Below are 7,983 nucleotides of genomic sequence, written 5' to 3'. Positions count from 1 at the left end.
TTTTAGATAAATATAAAAAAAATTATGTCATTTGAATTATAAATTGTTGACTATTAATATTCGTTAGATTCGAAAAAAATAAACTGAAAATTTTTTTAATTTATAATAAAGAATTCTACCCCTATATACACGGAACAAAAATTCAAGTTATTAATGCGTAAGTCGTTGTTGACTTCTTTTTGTGTCCTAACTATACTTCTAATATTCACGAATAAAGTTTCATATCCAAATAAAATATTTAATCAATCTAATCACGTTGTTATAATAATATTTTAAATTTGTGCCTTTTTTTTTCTTCTTCTTTTTTTTCTCTATTCTCTTTTCTTTTTTCTTCTCTGTTTACTTCTTCTTGGATCTTTTTTTTTTCTTTTTTTTTGTTATCGTCATTACTAATAACACCAATATTTTACAAATATCTATATTAGTTCAGATTTTTTCTACTGCCATCATTAAATAATTTCGGTTTATTTCTTAATTTATTTTATTTTATTTGTGTGTCTTCTTCTTCGTTATCGTCATCACCAATAACACCAACATTTTGCAAACATCTATATTAGTTCTAATTTTTTCTACTGCCATCATTAAATAATTTCGGTTTATTTCTTAATTTATTTTGGTTCATTTGTCTGTTAATTGAGGTTTATATGATGTTGCTAATAAGTATTGATCAAAATTTTTATTACTTAAATAATTTCGATTTATTTCTTAGTTTAATTGAGATTCATTTGGACTCAAAAATGAATTCGATGTGTTTTTGTTAATGATTGAGTTTTTTTACTGTTTGTTCAAATTTGAACTAATTTCGATTCATTTATGTGCTAATTGAGGTTCATTTGATGCTGCTGATAAGTATTGATCAATTTTTTTATTTTTTAAGTAATGTCGATTCATTTTTTAGTTTAATTGAGGTTCATTAAAAAAAAAAAAAGCATATATGATAACACATAAGAGAGTTGGTGGACCGTAAACCAAAAAATAAAAATTTCAGAAACTTTTTTGTGAATACATTGTATCTTGTTAGGAAATTATTTGATTTCTTAACTTATTTGTGGGCAATACATATATTAATTATAATCACAAATTATGCTATTTCAAATTAAATGACTTATATAATGATGATCTCATTGTTTTAAATGCTAATGGAATAAGTCATTATTACTTTTGATTTGGAATTAAATGAGAATAAAACCGGATATTATCTTTTGTTCATTAGATAATTATCTTTTTGGATTTTAGATATATTATCTTTTGGGCTTTAGATACTATTTTATTTGGACTTTAGGGTTTAATGGGTGCCATGCTCAAATATAAATAGACTTTTAGGGTTTCGGTCCCCAATATACCAAAGCCGCCTTTGTTACTCTTTTCCCATCAAAAGAGTTGCAGTACAGCCTCCTAGGAATACAGAAGGCTTTGGTTGAGAAAGATCGAAAGAACCACAAGATCCAAACTCTTCAAATCATAATTCATGTTTATGAATTCAGGTACGCTTCCACATTATGTTATATTTTTGGTGATTCAATATGGATGATTTGGGTCAATTGAAATTAATTTATTCCAACAAGTGATATCAGAGCCATCCATAATTTAGTCATCAAAAATATCAGTTTTTTTTGTATCATTCTTTCGATGGAGATATATATATATATATATATATATATATATATTTTAATATGGATGATCTGAGTTAATAAAATTATTTATTCTAACAAGTAGTATCAGAGCTATCCATAATTTAGTCATAAAAAATATCAGTTTTTTTTGTATCATTCTTTCTATCGAGAGATATATATATGTATGCGTGCGTTATATATATATATGGTACTGAGGCACGAACACAGGATTATTTTTTTTAATGCAAATATTCCGTATTGTAATTCTTTATACACATACGTTTACTATGGGTGTGTTACTGTGCATACATGTATGGCTTTATTAAACCTTTTGGTGTGGGTTTAATATGATTGCGTGTATATATATATTATTGCCCGCGCATATATATATTTTACTGTATCTATTTTTTTTTTTTGATATGATAATTGATTTATTCTATTAATTGAGTAAAGGATATAAGGATTATTATGTATATATAATTTCGGAAAAGCTCTGCATACAAGCTATTAGGGCTTGTATGCTTTACAAGCTCATTAAACAATAAAACGAAAATACGCGCTGCTCCACATACGTTGATTACACGCGCTATATAAGATCCCGCGTATATCTAACTACCAAATTTAAAATATTTGTTTCCTTCTTCGTTTTCGTTATTTTGAGATTTTGTTGTTCTTCTTCTCGCGCGTCTTCCCTCGTTCTTCTCCATCGTTCTTTTCCTCTCCCTTTCTCACTGGTATGTTCTTCGTTTACGTTACTTTTTTCTCTCTCTGCAACTCGAGCTTCGTTTTCTATTTTGATTTGTTATTTTCTGAAATCAAAGTTTGAACTCGTTTTGAAGATAATGGATCATTCCACCTCAGATTCTCAGCTGAATCCAGGCGAAGTAGCCTTTTTTGTGAAAATTGATTTATTTAAAACATTAGGAATATGGTGTTATGTAATTCATGCGAATATTGGTCGGCCCAAAGGAAGGTCTATATTTGGCCGAATTACATACACATATTAATGGTAAATAAATATTTGGGTAACTGATTAAGAATAAAGTAATACTTATTATTTATGCGAACAATAATCGGCCCAAAGGAAGTTTATTGTTTGGCCAAATAATAAGCATTGCACACTTTTGTTTATTTTCTATTAATTATGCGGTCAATAATCGGCCCAAAGGAAGTTTATTGTTTGGCCAATTAATAGAAAATATATGCGGTAATAAATAGGTTGCAAAGTTTAAGTTTCTATGTGCGCATTAAGTCGGTCTAAAGAAAGGCTTAATGTGTGACAGGAATTTTGACAATATTTGATTACTGCAATGAGAGTATCACTCACAGTTAATTTTTCTATCCAAAGATTGAAAATTAATGTTGTGCTAGATATCTCAATATGGATTTTTACCCATTAATTAACTAATATTTACTGCATGTTCTTTTTGTTATAATCCAGAAACTATGGCTTTAGCTACCAATGTTTCTGCGCAAATTAACAGTATTCCTATGCTGAATGGTACAAACTTTAAAGTTTGGAAAGATACCGTGGAGATTGTCCTCGGTTGTATGGATCTGGATATAGCTCTTCGGGAGGAGAAACCCACTTCCACTCCGGAAAATCTCAATGAGGTTAAAATAGAGAAGTAGGAGAGATCCAATCGAATGAGCATTATGATAATGAAACACTCAATTCCTGAGGCGTTTCGGGGCTCAATTACTGAGGATAAAGATGCCAAACAGTTCCTAAAGGATGTTGAGAAATTCTTTACTAAGAAATTCAGTGCTCACATGGCTTTATCTTCTCAGTATAAAAGAAAGCGTGATACTACTGCGGATGCGCCTTCTCAGCAGAAAAGGCTAAGAAACAGGATCAAGTTTCAACCTGTTTCTTCTGTAAGAAGGTGGGACACATGAAGAAGGATTGTACCAAATATGCCACTTGGCGTGTAAAGAAGGGTATAATTCTTACTTTCGTTTGTTCTGAGGCTAGTTTAAGTTATGCACCTGTTGATACTTGGTGGGTAGATTCTGCTGCTACTACTCATGTAAGTGTCACTATGCAGGGTTGCCTGTGGAGCCGACCGCCAAGTGATGTTGAAAGATACATCTACGTGGCAGACAATATAGTTGCAGTCGAAGCTATAGGAACCTTTAGATTATGTTCCACGAGTGGATTTTACTTGGATTTATTAGAGACATTTTATGTACCGTCATTTAGACGAAATTTGGTTTCTGTTTCTCGTTTGGACAAATCAGGTTATTATTGTTCATTCGGAGACAATAAAGTCAGTCTCTTTTATAATTCGAATAATATTTGCTCTGGTCATTTGGTGGATAATCTATATAGGCTTAACTTAAATTCATATAATAATGAAATACTGCAAATGGGTACAAAACAAAAACTGAATGAGAATTCAGCATCATTATGGCACAAACGCCTAGGCCACATCTCTAAACAGAGAATTCAGAGGCTTGTGTCGGATGGAATTCTCGGACCCCTAAATTTGGCGGACTTTGAAGTCTGCATTGAGTGCATAAAGGGGAAAAGGACAAACGAAAGGAAATTAGGTGCCGAGAGAGCTAAAGATGTCTTAGAACTGATACATACCGATATATGTGGCCCATTCCCTACTGTCTCTTGGAATGGACAACGGTACTTTATTACGTTCATAGATGATTACTCTCGTTACGGGTATCTATATTTAATTCATGAAAAGTCTCAAGCCTTGGATGTTTTCAAGTCTTTTAAAGCTGAAGTTGAACTTCAACTTGGAAAGAAAATTAAAGCTATCAAATCTGATCGTGGTGGTGAATACTACGGAAGATATAATGGTTCAGGTGAGCAACGTCCCGGGCCTTTTGCTCTTTTCCTAGAGGAGTGTGGTATTGTTCCGCAATACACCATGCCAGNATTGTTCAAGATACAGTTATAGTACAAGAGCACAATGAGAATCCTGCTGTAAATCCAGCTACAGTACAAGAGAACAATGAGAATATTGTTGTTGCTCAAGATACTGTTACAGTACAGGAAAATAATGAGAATCCTCCTCAACCCCAACCCATACAGCAAGCTCAACAACCTCAAGAAGTGCCATTAAGGAGATCCATAAGAGAAAGGAGAAGTGCGATTTCGGATGAATATGTTGTCTATCTCCAAGAACATGAGGATGGCATTGGTTTGACAGAAAATGACCCAATCAATTTTCTTCAAGCCATGCAAAGTTCTAACTCTGAAAAGTGGATCGATGCCATGAAAGAAGAGATGAAGTCTATGAAAGACAATGACGTTTGGGATCTCGTGGAATTACCTGAGGGTGTGAAACCAATTGGTTGTAAATGGATATTTAAAACCAAAAGGGATTCTAAGGGTAATGTCGAGAGATATAAAGCTCGTCTAGTCGCTAAAGGCTTTACTCAAAAAGAAGGCATAGACTATAAAGAGACTTTCTCTCCAGTATCATCGAAAGACTCTTTTAGAACCATAATGGCACTAGTAGCTCATTTTGACTTGGAGCTACATCAGATGGATGTAAAGACAGCGTTTCTCAATGGTGACATTGATAAAACGATGTATATGGTACAACCAGAAAATTTTGTATTAGGTGATTCAAAATCTATGGTTTGTAAGTTAAAGAAATCTATCTATGGTCTCAAACAAGCTTCCCGTCAATGGTATCACAAGTTTCATCAAGTCATTACCTCTTACGGTTTTGAGGTGAATATCATAGATGAGTGTGTATACCGCAAGTTCAGTGGGAGTAAATATATCTTTTTGGTCTTATATGTTGATGACATTCTACTTGCCAGCAACGATATAGGCTTGTTGCATGAAACTAAGAAATTTCTATCGAACAAATTCGAAATGAAAGATCTTGGTGATGCCTCTTTTGTATTAGGAATCAAGATATTAAGAGATCGTTCTCAAGGTATTCTTGGATTATCACAAAAGAACTATATCGAAAAGATTTTAAGTAGATATGGCATAGAAAATTGTAGATCAATGGACACACCCGTAGCTAAAGGAGACAAGTTCAGTCTCAAACAATGCCCTAAAAATGATCTTGAGAGGACAGCAATGCATGATAAGCCTTATGCATCAGCACTAGGAAGTTTAATGTATGCTCAAGTCTGCACACGTCCCGATATATCATTTATAGTGGGAGTGTTGGGTAGATACTTGAGCAATCCGGGCATGGATCATTGGATAGCTGTTAAACGCGTAATGCGTTATCTGAAGAGAACAAAGGATTACATGCTCACTTATCGGAGATCAGAAAATTTGGAGATCATTGGATATTCTGATTCCGATTTTGTGGGATGCCAAGATAGTAGACGCTCTACTTCAGGCTGCATCTTCACTTTGGCTGGAGGAGCTATTGCATGGAAGTCTAACAAACAGACTCTTGTAGCTTCCTCAACAATGGAGGCAGAATATGTTGCTTGCTTTGAGGCATCCAAACATGGCATATGGTTGCGAAATTTTGTCACTGAGCTTCGTATAATAGATGACATTGAAAAGCCATTAAAGATATTCTGTGACAATAAGTCAGCAGTATTATACTCCAACAACAATAAGAGCTTGACAAAATCGAAGCATATAGACATCAAGTTCTTAGTTGTCAAGGAGAAAATTCAAGAAAAACAGATTTCCATAGAACATATAGGAACAGAGTATATGCTAGCGGACCCATTAACCAAGGGATTGATCCCTAAAGTCTTTCATGAGCACACTGCTCGGATGGGTGTCAATATTTGTGATGCCTTGGTTTAGTGGGAGTTTATGCTATATGTCCTATGACAGATATTGAGTTATTTTTCTGCAGAATTAAGTTGATGGTTTATTTCATGTTATGTGAAATGTTCATTTTGCAATATTTGTATTGTGTTTGATATCAATAAAGTTGGACCAGCTAGAAATAGACATGCATGAGATCACTTGGCATGTGATTTCCATATTACTCATCCAAATTTGATCTATGTCGTTAAGTATATTAGGATGGTGATTGGCGTGGTTTAGTCACGGCATTTAATGTGGTAAAAGCTGCGGTAGTTCCATATCTAATATATGAGACGGACCAGATTGTTAAAGTAATGAGAGAAATAGCATTCAGATGCGCGCATAAAGTTTATAAAGATGTGATTATGTCCAAAAATAATATATGTATAGCCCAAGTGGGAGATTGTTAGGAAATTATTTGATTTCCTAACTTATTTGTGGGCAATACATATATTAATTATAATTACAAATTATGCTATTTCAAATTAAATGACTTATATAATGATGATCTCATTGTTTTAAATGCTAATGGAATAAGTCATTATTACTTTTGATTTGGAATTAAATGAGAATAAAACCGGATATTATCTTTTGTTCCTTAGATAATTATTTTTTTGGATTTTAGATATATTATCTTTTGGGCTTTAGATACTATTTTATTTGGGCTTTAGGGTTTAATGGGTGCCATGCTCAAATATAAATAGACTTTCAGGGTTTCGGTCCCGTTGAGGAAGATCGAAAGAACTACAAGATCCAAACTCTTCCAATCATAATTCATGTTTATGAATTCAGGTACGCTTCCGCATTATGTTATATTTTTGGTGATTCAATATGGATGATCTGGGTCAATTGAAATTAATTTATTCCAACATATCTCTCTTACTCTTCTAGCGTATCTATGTATGTATCAACAATGTGAACTTAGTGAAAAGTCTAATTTATAGAGGAAATTGAAGCATATCCTCCAAGTATGGCAAGTGCTTCTTCATAATATTAGTGATTAATGATATATAATAATTATCAGCAGCATTAAGTGAATCTCAATTAACACACAAATGAATCGAAATTAATTTATAAATAAATCGAAATAAACTAAAAAATAAACTGAAATTATTTAATGATGACACAAAAGAAAATCAAAACCAATAAAAAATAATTTGCGTGCACGAAAAAAAGAAAAAGAAAAAGAAGGTAAGAAGAAGAACGTATATGTGCAAATTTAAAAGGAGAAAGAGAAGACGAAAAATGATATGTTTTGCGTTATTGAAACGCGCATGTAATACACACTGGTATGATGAAACTAATTTTTGTTAAATTTAAATTAACTTGATTGAATTTGCTTGCCAAAAATACTTGAATGTGCACCTAAACTGAATATTCACTTAGTCACTTGGTTGTTGCATAATGTATTTTTTATTTTTCAATTCAACTAGATATTATTCATTAAACTCTTTCAACTTTTAGCTATTTTTTTACAAAAATTTCAAATATAATTACAATAATCGCATATAAATTCGATGTTCTTTTTTCTTTACATTCAAAAACATCAATTTCGAAACTTTAAAATATCAATTATTTTAAATTAAATTTAAAATTTTTAAAATTGTA

The sequence above is a fragment of the Arachis ipaensis genome, chromosome B06, assembly GCF_000816755.2.
Source record: "Arachis ipaensis cultivar K30076 chromosome B06, Araip1.1, whole genome shotgun sequence".
Taxonomy (NCBI): domain Eukaryota; kingdom Viridiplantae; phylum Streptophyta; class Magnoliopsida; order Fabales; family Fabaceae; genus Arachis; species Arachis ipaensis.
The sequence above is the reverse complement of the archived record's forward strand: the minus strand, read 5'-3'. Positions refer to the sequence as shown.